The 10,000-nt window shown below is 39.6% G+C and overlaps 1 protein-coding gene across 3 annotated transcripts in view; it reads right to left on the bottom strand.

The window, feature by feature from the left end:
- Positions 1–10,000, bottom strand: part of LOC143030722 (uncharacterized) — a 176,991-nt gene that overhangs the window by 116,133 nt on the left and 50,858 nt on the right. The gene's annotated exons all lie outside the window — the stretch shown is intronic.

Below are 10,000 nucleotides of genomic sequence, written 5' to 3'. Positions count from 1 at the left end.
CAGTCATGTGAATCGTGGAATGGCATAAGAGAGATATTTGTTCAGTAATGTACTCAGAAGGGCTGATGTTTGATCGAATGATGTGTATATATCAGAGCTGAACAATGTATCTTCTACTATCGAAGGAAAAAACAAGTAAATCTATTGAAGGTTCTGTATTTTATGACTTCTAATTGATTTTCTTCCGCAGATAAACACAAAGAGTAATGGAACTACTAGCAACCTACCCCGGTCATGTACAGGTGATTCAAATCGTTGCTAAGATAAAGCACCGCGAAGTTATCTTGGACATATATAATAGAAAATTTATGTTTTTTAACACAGTCTCATCTCAATAAAATGTATAACATACTCGAAAAGGTCATTTACAAACTCCTAGACGTTTGTCATCTTCTTTGGTGGAAATTCACCACCTTTTAAAGCATACTATAGAGATATCTGTAGGCGACATTGACTTGGTTATATACAGTTCAGTAGAAGACCAGACGAACGCATTGTAAAATATATTAGAATATATTGATGGTTTTCCTGTCACGCATATATTTAGAATTGGGTAAGAAAACGTTACCTATTGAAATCCCGAGGCAATTTTAGAAGGAAAATAATTCATTCTTCTCTCATTAAGTACCTTCCTATCTCTGATATTTTTAAATGACAATGGTCACTTGACCCCATTAATATTTTGCAATTAACAAATTAATATCCAAAATAGTGATTAGCAGTAGTAGGAATAGGAGGAGTAGATAAACTAGATTCAGTAATTCATTCCGGGTAGCGAGGAGAGATGTATGTTCTGTTAGCATGACGACAGCCAGAGCCAATTGTGCGAGATGTGTGCCCCTCCCCCCCCTCCCCCATGCTGAAAGAATGCCGAGACACGGGCGCATGCACCCAGGAGGCCACACAATCTCCAGACGCCTACGCGGAGGATCGATACAGGAATCTTTTTGTATATGTATATATATATAATATATATATATATATATATATATATATATGTGTGTGTGTGTGTGTGTGTGTGTGTGTGTGTGTGTGTGTGTGTGTGTGTGTGTGTGTGTGTGTGTGTGGAGAGAGAGAGAGAGAGATCATTTCCTTGATGAATGGTTGTGTTAGGAGTTCTCCACCACCACTATTACTACCAGCTCCACCAACACCCTCCCCACCATTAACACCACCACCAATACCTCCCACCACTGCCACCAGGAGCAGCAACAACGCTCATAACCCCGCCGCCACCCAAGCCCACCATCGCCACCACTACCGCTACCTCCACCACCACTGTTGCGGTATGATTAATTCATGGTTCAATTACCATACCCATATTGAAGGCTGGGGGTCGGGGGAGGTGGGACGGCGAGGCACGTTGCGAGGTGAGCATTGGGAAAAAAATGCACAGTATTGCTGATACAGGGGCCCTGATTTCCATTTCGGAGTATAAGAATGATTTAATGCTGTTTAACCTTCCCATTGCTGTAGTGCACTTTGGACGATGTTACTTTAACCCCATCAATAGCAAACTATTTCACTGAGTTGAATAAAATGACTTATTGGCAGCTACAATAAAAGGAAGAATGCCATCCGGTACGGAAGGAATTGGTAATGATTGGGCTCTAACCTTTTAGCCACCGAGGACAGTGAATGCCACGGCAGCCAGAAAGGGAAAGGAAAAGTACCACCAGGCATGAAAATTGTATGGCGTTTCCATCTGCTAAATATTGTCAAATGCACCACACTCCTAAAGTACCTAGTTGTAGATATTAGTTTGCTGTTAGAGGCGACAGGGGAAAAAAACACGAAGATTCCTGTGATGAGAGAGGAAAATAAAAGAGATATAGGAAAAGATGAGGTACAATGAGCATTGAAAATGATGAGAGCTGGCAAGGCACCCGGGTTGCATGGGTGTCGTGTGGAATGTCTGACATTGGGAGGAGCGGTTATAGTGGAAGGCTGGTGAGGTAGTTTAATGTATGCCTAAGGAAGGAGAATGAGACGGAAGACTGGAGTGCGTGTACAGTTCCGCTTTACAAAAGAAAAAGGACAAATGTAAATGTAGTAGTCTTCGAGGGATGGGTTTAAGTGTAGTTGGAAAGGTATATGGATGGGTGTTAATTGAGAGGATTAGAAGAACGGAGGGAATAATTGGTGAGGGACGTTGTGGGTTACGGAAATATAAAGGGTATGCGGATCAAAATTTTGTGGAAAAGCAGATCTACGGGAAGGATTTAGCAAAAGGTAAGGATGTGTTTTTTTTTTTTTTATGGATTTAGACAAGGCTTATGACAAGGTGGACAGCAAGACATGGTGGAAAGTATTGCACATACTGTACAGTATATGGGATAGAAGGAAAGATTTTAAGGGTAGCCAGAAGCTTTTACATCTGTAGTAGAGCTTGCATTAGGGTTGGGAATGGTGATTGTAAATTGAGGTGAAAGTGGGGCTGGGTCAGGGTTGTGTTATGTCACCATGGCTGTTCAGTGTGTACATGAATAGGGTGATATGGAGGTAGATACGAGGGTAATGGCCAGAGGACTGAAGATAGATAGAGTGTAGGGAAGTGGGAGGTAAGGCAGTTGTTTGCTGATGACACTCTGCTTGTGGCTAGATCAGAAGAGGGTCTGAGGCAGTTGGTGACAGAGTTTGGGAAGGTATATGATGAGAGGAAGTTGAAAGGAAATGTAGGTAAATTTAAGGTGATGAGATGCACAAGAGGTGAGGGTGACAGTAAACTGGAGAAATCTTAAAAGAGAGAGGTTAGAGGAAGTGGATCGTTTTAGATATTTAGGGTCGCATGTGGGCAGGATATGGAGGAACGGAGGTGGAGGTAAATTGTGAAATGAGGAAACCAAATATATGTCATGGAGATATGAAAAGTGTCATTACAAATAGGTACCTGGGGACGGATGCAAAGAGAAGATTATATGAAGAGGTGATTGTACCTACGACAGTGTATGAAGCAGAGACTTGGAATTCTAAGGAAACAGAAAAGAGGAGTTCAGATGTGTTTGAGATAAGGTGGTTGAGAAGTATGGTAGGTATTACGAGGATAGAGTAAGAAATGAGGTGAGGAGGACAGCGGGCGTGGAAAGTGAGCTGGCAGATAGGGTACTGGCATGGTTTTGGCACATAGAAAGAATGAATGAAGAAAGACTAACAAAAAGAGTGTAGAAGGCAAATGTAGATGGAGTGAACTTGTGGGGACAATTAAGAATGAGATGGATATATGGGATGAAGGGAACTTTGAGCAGGGAAGGGAAAGGGCAAGAGACAGGTGTGAGTGGAGAATAGTTGTGAATGGAATATATATTGACGTTGCTCCCAAGGGATTTCTCCTCGTCTTCTCTATTTACGCATGAGGGGACGAGAAGGGAAGGTCGCCGTGTAAATGAAGCGGATGGCCCAGCTGTGGATGTGCTCTGTCTTGCTGCATTCCGTCATCCCCCTAGAGCAGTGTAGCTGGGGACAGAAATGACCCTTCATCCACATGGAGCTAAGAGGAGAGGGAGGAATGGCTGACGGATGGGGGCGGAATGGGTGGGAGTAGATGCATACCTTGACTGGATACCTCCCTTATAAGGGAGAAAAATCCTATTGGTATATAGATAGGTATTCTCAGTTACGTTGAGTGAGGAAACAAGGAAATTACTATACTCGTATACTCTAGTCGTCGAGTTGGTCCTGATATACTTTTGAGTTTTGTTTACCATTTTTATGCATCTTTCGGTGTATTCATGCACATATGTATATGGCTATACATGTGTAAATATACATAAAACAACACAAACAGTCCCGCGCTAGGATGCACATGGTTTGAATTTATGAGACAAGTCAGACTTTACTTTGGCTTGTCATGTCTCTCTGGATCACGTGAGACGGGAGAGTTATTCCCTCCTCCTTTCAGTTAACAGACTGTCATTGCAGCGTACATCAAGATATTGATGACAATGATGTTGATAATGATGACGAAAGTTTACAATGGCGACTCCTATGTAGCATAAGAGACCCATATTGATTCCAACTTTATTATGCATTATTTCTGACCAAGTGTATGCTAACTTAAGCTAACCTAAATTGAATTAAGTTTAGCTAACCTAGCCAAACCTACACTAATGCAAACTATCCTAAACTAAGCTAAACCAAGTTAAGCTAAGTTAACCTGATCTAATCTACACTAAACTGAACTAAGCAAAGCTAATTTAAGTTAACCTACTTAGCTTAACATGACCTAATCTTATTTAACCTAATATAACTTAAACTAAGCTAATTTAACCTAACCTTAGCCTAACCTGACTTAATCTAACCTAAAATAAACTAAGCTAACTAAAGCCAAGCTATGCTAAGCCATCTAAGTCCTATGTAAAGAAAGAGAGCGAGCGAGAGAGAGAGAGAGAGAGAGAGAGAGAGAGAGAGAGAGAGAGAGAGAGAGAGAGAGAGAGAGAGAGAGAGAGAGAGAGAGAGAGAGAGAGAGAGAGAGAGAGAGAGAGAGAGAGAGAGAGAGAGAGAGAGAGAGAAGAGAGAAAGAGAGAGAGAGAAAGAGAGAGAGAGAGAGAGAGAGAGAGAGAGAGAGAGAGAGAGAGAGAGAGAGAGAGAGAGAGAGAGAGAGAGAGAGAGAGAGAGAGAAATAGAGATAGAGAGTAGGGACTAGGAAGTCTATCTACACAAATTATCATACATCAGGTGAGCTGTGGTGCACTTGATTCGACGAATTCCATTAAGTAAGGCATTTGCACCTGCGTCATTACGTTACGAGGAGTGATATCGACGAAGAATGATAAGTGCCTCGGGCAACGGGGAAGAGAAGAAGGAGGGAGGGGGGCTTGTTATAGCCACGCTAACTCGTAAAGAGGAACTTGCCGTTCAAGCCAGCGATTATTCGCATTTTTTTTTTTTTTTACATCCCTTCAAGACACTGTAGCCTGTCCCAGGACCAAAGATTTTACAAAGGAGCTTCATACTATAGGAAAGAAACATTGAGATCTGGAATATCCTATTCATAATACAAAGGGTACTAGGCAAGGGTTTAGAACTGGTAAGTGAGAATGGAAGGGAGAGGGAGTTGAGCCAGTTGTTGTTTGCGGACGACACTGCACTTATAGCTAAGTCGGAATAGAGACTGAATCAGTAGAGTATGCGATGAGAGAGCTGAAAATAAAAGAGAGAGGCGGGAGAAATAGTAGAGCTTTGAATATTTGAAGTTACATGTACCAAAGAATAGAGAGGTGGAGATGGAAGTGAAAGTAAAGTCTGAAGATTGAACGAAGCTGTGATTTTGCTCACAACATTATATTGAGAAGAGACTTGTAATTTAAAGGAGGAAGAAAGGAAAATCTTAAATGTGTTTGAGATGAAGTACTCAAGAAGTATGTAGGAGGTTAGGAATGAGTGAGAAATGAAGAGGTGAGGCAGAGTGTAGGAGTGGAAGGGTGACGAATGGGACTTGACAAAGAAAATACTTGAATTATTTTGGCATATGGAAATAATGAGTGAAAAAACGAAAAAAAAAACGTGGAAGGCAAAAATGGTTGAAGAGGAAAGCCGAGAATAAATTGGATGGACGGTGTAAAAGTGGTATTAGATGCAAGAGGATTATCTGTCGAGAAATGGAGGCGAGAAGGCAAGAAATAGGTGTGAATGGAAAGTGTTTATAAATACATTAGGCACTGACCCAACCCAAAGGAATCTATTTCTCTGTAAATTCTCAAGTGGATAAGAGGGGAAAGTTCACCATGTAGTGACACAGAAGGGGTAAACTAGCTTTGGTTGTCGGGTATTGCTGTGAACATGTTGTGCTTTGGTGAATTGCCTCCGATCCGTTGAGCAGGCGGAGAGAGGGATGACCCATCATCCACAGGGGTATAATGTAAAATGGACAACAAATAAGGTTTTTGGTGGGTAAGGGACGAGTGAAGGGTGACTATGAGGCGTCCGGAAACAGAAGGGCATTCCCGCCACCTTTACTGGTTTCGAGACAAACACGGATCGTGAAAGGCGTGTCTTTAATATATATATATATATATATATATATATATATATATATATATATATATATATATATATATATATATATATATATATATATATATATATATAAAATTGGTGAGGCTGCCCCTCTGTTTCTAAATGCCACATATACGCTTTGACTTGGTCATCCCAGCCAAAAGGGAGGGAGAATTATTTTAATGTATTTATGTATGTATAGTATGTATATTTTTCAATCCTTTGAACATGACATCTGACCTGAGAGTTCTCCATCTGTTTGATCGTGTTCTTTGTTCTCCTGATGATTCCTTTTCAACATCGAATAAATCAGTTAATCATTCTCTGGCTCTCACTGATTATCGGCTTGTGGCCCCACGCGTGAAACTCCGTGCCCCCCCCCCCCCCACGGGTCCCTGGGGCCCCGGTTGAGAACTATTCGTTTATATATATATATATATATATATATATATATATATATATATATATATATATATATATATATATATATATATATACTGTATATATATATATATGTATACTGTATATATATATATATATATATATATATATATACATATATATATACCTGTATATATATATATATACATATATATATACATATAAATCTATATATACATATAAATATACATATATATATATATATATATATACCAAAAGCCTTTGGTATATGTATGTATAATTTCCTGGCTAAATACGAATTATTTCATTCGTGCTGAACGGGGTGAAGACGACAGATAATTAATCTCTTCAATCAGGGAATGTATTTGTGATGGCAGGCACCTCACGATTTCCTTCATGTAAACTCATTCTCTTCCTGGAGTATTTTTCAAGGAAAAGTACAAGTACAACAATTTTGCTATTTTTTTAAGTCCAAATATTTAAAGTAGGAGATGAATGCATTTACCTAACATTATCATTACGAAGTTCGCCAGTACATAACTTTTGATTTAATGAAATATACTTGTTTTATACTTGAATGTACCTAGTATTTTTCAAGTAATTTGGGTCTAAGTATATGAGAATCTATATTTAAGTACATGTACAAGTAAATGTACTTGGACCAAACCTTAGCTTGTACAAGTACACGAAAACCTGTACCTGATTCCAAGTATAAGTAAAAGTAAATGTACTATGGACCCAACACTTTTGAATTAAGGCTGAAAGCCTCTCAACCATATTCCCCAAACTCGCTTTCATTGTAAAGTTCAGTGGCTTCTATCTGCATTTTTCAAAAGCTCAGTGACCTATTCTGACGGCAGACCTATTTCTTTTGATACTTCCTTCTCCTCTATTTCATTATCATCTTCCTCCTCGTCCTCTTCTGTCTCCTCCTCCTCCTCCTCTTTCTCCTCTTTTTCATATTCCTCATCCTCCACTTCTCTGCCTCCCTAATCCTCTTCCGCTTACACACACACACACACACACACACACACACACACACACACACACACACACACACACACACACACACACACACACACACACAGACTTAAACCAATGCGCTATCTCTTGATAGAGCAGTGGTTTGTCACTGTTCACTTGTTACGTCTCAGCTGAGTTCGAGTCCTTGAATTAACTACGTATCAGTTTCTGTATATGCTTCCGTCGAGCTCCTTGTCAGTCTCGATCGTGATGGCATGGAATTAAAGTGAAAAATTAATGTGGTTGAAAAATATTAATATCTGTGTGCTGGGGACCATTCAGTGTGTCTGTATATAGATATACATGTACATATACATATATTCATATATATATATATATATATATATATACATATATATACATATATATATATACATATATATACATATATATATACATATATATATATATACATATATATACATATATATACACATATATACATATATATGTATATGCATATATTATATATATATATTATACATATATATATATATATATATACTGTATATATATTATATATATATATTATATATATATATATACTGTATACATATTATATATGTATATATATATATATATTATATATGTATATATATATATATATATATATATATATATATACATATATATAAACACACACAGACACAAACTCAAGAAATGGTTAAGTGCTACTCCTAAATGTCTTCATCCTTTATTCAGTTGGAAACCTCACGCAAGTTCCAAGGTGTCGAAGATGGAATGGTGGCGAAAGCAGCCATCGATTATCGGAGGCGGGACCGCCAGAGAGTAGACAGAGTAAAAGGGTCCAGGTTTGTATTAAGCAATACTTGGACTTCAGGTTTACACGGAATTCCAAGTACAGTAAGTTCCTGTTCACATAAGCGGTTTTAACCACCGCGGTTTGGCCATCGGCGATTCAATTATAAAGTCAATGGAGGCGTTCACACACAGCTGCGCAGCTTTTCCTTGACTCTGCGGTACCGCCGCGGTTTCCGCGTCGTTCAAACCGCTAGTGTGAACGGGGACCTCTAAATGATGATCCTTATTTCTTTGAGACTCACCTCCTTGCCGCCCGTTTTCAAAATCCACCAACATCCCAACCTCAGTTTGGTAGCGCAGCCCTGAGGAGCTGGCATTCGGTCTCTGGAATGGGCCCAAGACATCTTTTTGTCAACCTTTAGCCCGCTTCCTTTTCACATACGGAGAACGGGCAACCGGCGACTGCTCCCTTCTTCCTTCCTTAACTATGAGCTAATGACACAGAAACGGTCCCCCCACTATTTCCAGTACAAAAAAAATAGTTCATTCTTTCCTCCGAGAGACATCTATGGAAGCTACCGAAGACCGCTGCCAGCCGCTGTGGGTCTCTATGTATCTAGTCAGCGAAACTCGAGGCAACAGTTATGATTGTAAAGGTGTCTGTACACTGTAGGCTAAAATCTAGCTAGACCTGCCTTTGCCTAGCGAGACTAATCTAAATCGTATGTATACTACACCAAAATCCGTAGAACTTCGATAGAGTCGTGGTAGATTAAATATAGTGAGATTGTTCTACCATTAGTGTACACTGGAGTTCGTTTGACGAGGAAGTCTCAGACAGTTAGACTACTTGTGTGTGGAAAGATGTCACGGTCCAGGCATCTGGCTGCTGCAACTACAACATTAGTCATAACGAAATATTTGAATAAAAAGAAGAGAAAGAAAAGTGTGTGTGGGTCAGAAAATGGACAGCCAGATGAAACGAAGAGGGGCCACGTGCAAAATTATTGGAAAAAAAGACGGTTGATGACGCAATATCGTACAATAACCTTCTACGTATGTGTGCCGATGATTATGAATATTTGCTGGGAAGAGTGACTCATAAAACCAAAAGAGAATACACTCATGCAACTTTTCCTTTTTTTTTTTCAATGCTCATTTCTCTGTTCATTTGCCACATTCGTGTGCTTTCCGAGTCAGGAATATCTAATGTCTTTGCTATTTGTTTGATAGCATTTGCCTTCTTTATTGCGGTACTACATCACCGACACACTCCACAGTTCTGGGAACCTTTCATATTGCTATATTAATAGCACTGTTTGATTAATATCACATTTCCATTTTTCCTTGGACGTCATTTAACTCACGTTGTATAGTAGTTCTCTAACTAGAGCGACGAAATTAATTCAAGTCGACAAGTCGTCTCGGTACAACACTACAACACTAGGCTACAATAACTCTACCGAGATCGGAGACCACGTCTAGCTATAGCACTCTCGCTAATATTTTCACTATTTAGAAAACTCTAGCTGGAGCAAATCTAGCTAAAATATCTACAGTGTACAAGTATCTTAAAAGTATAATCGGCTGTACTTATGTGAACAGGCTGATGCTTTTGTAGACACCCCCCCCCTCCTCTTCCCCGGGTTGTTTGTTGTTTTTATTTCGTAGATTTAAGATGAGAACAAGTCCTTTCTTGTCCAGCCGATTCATTCCTAGAGTAGATCTGCAGTTTTCTACACGAATCTCGCAGATATCTCGAAGAACACGGCCACTAGAATACGCACGCACGCACGAACGCACGCACGCACGAACGCAC

Source organism: Oratosquilla oratoria, chromosome 1 (genome assembly GCF_046742065.1).
Source record: "Oratosquilla oratoria isolate Oo_2021 chromosome 1, ASM4674206v1, whole genome shotgun sequence".
Taxonomy (NCBI): Eukaryota; Metazoa; Arthropoda; class Malacostraca; order Stomatopoda; family Squillidae; genus Oratosquilla; species Oratosquilla oratoria.
Note: the sequence above shows the minus strand (reverse complement) of the source record. Positions and strands in the feature narration are given on the sequence as shown.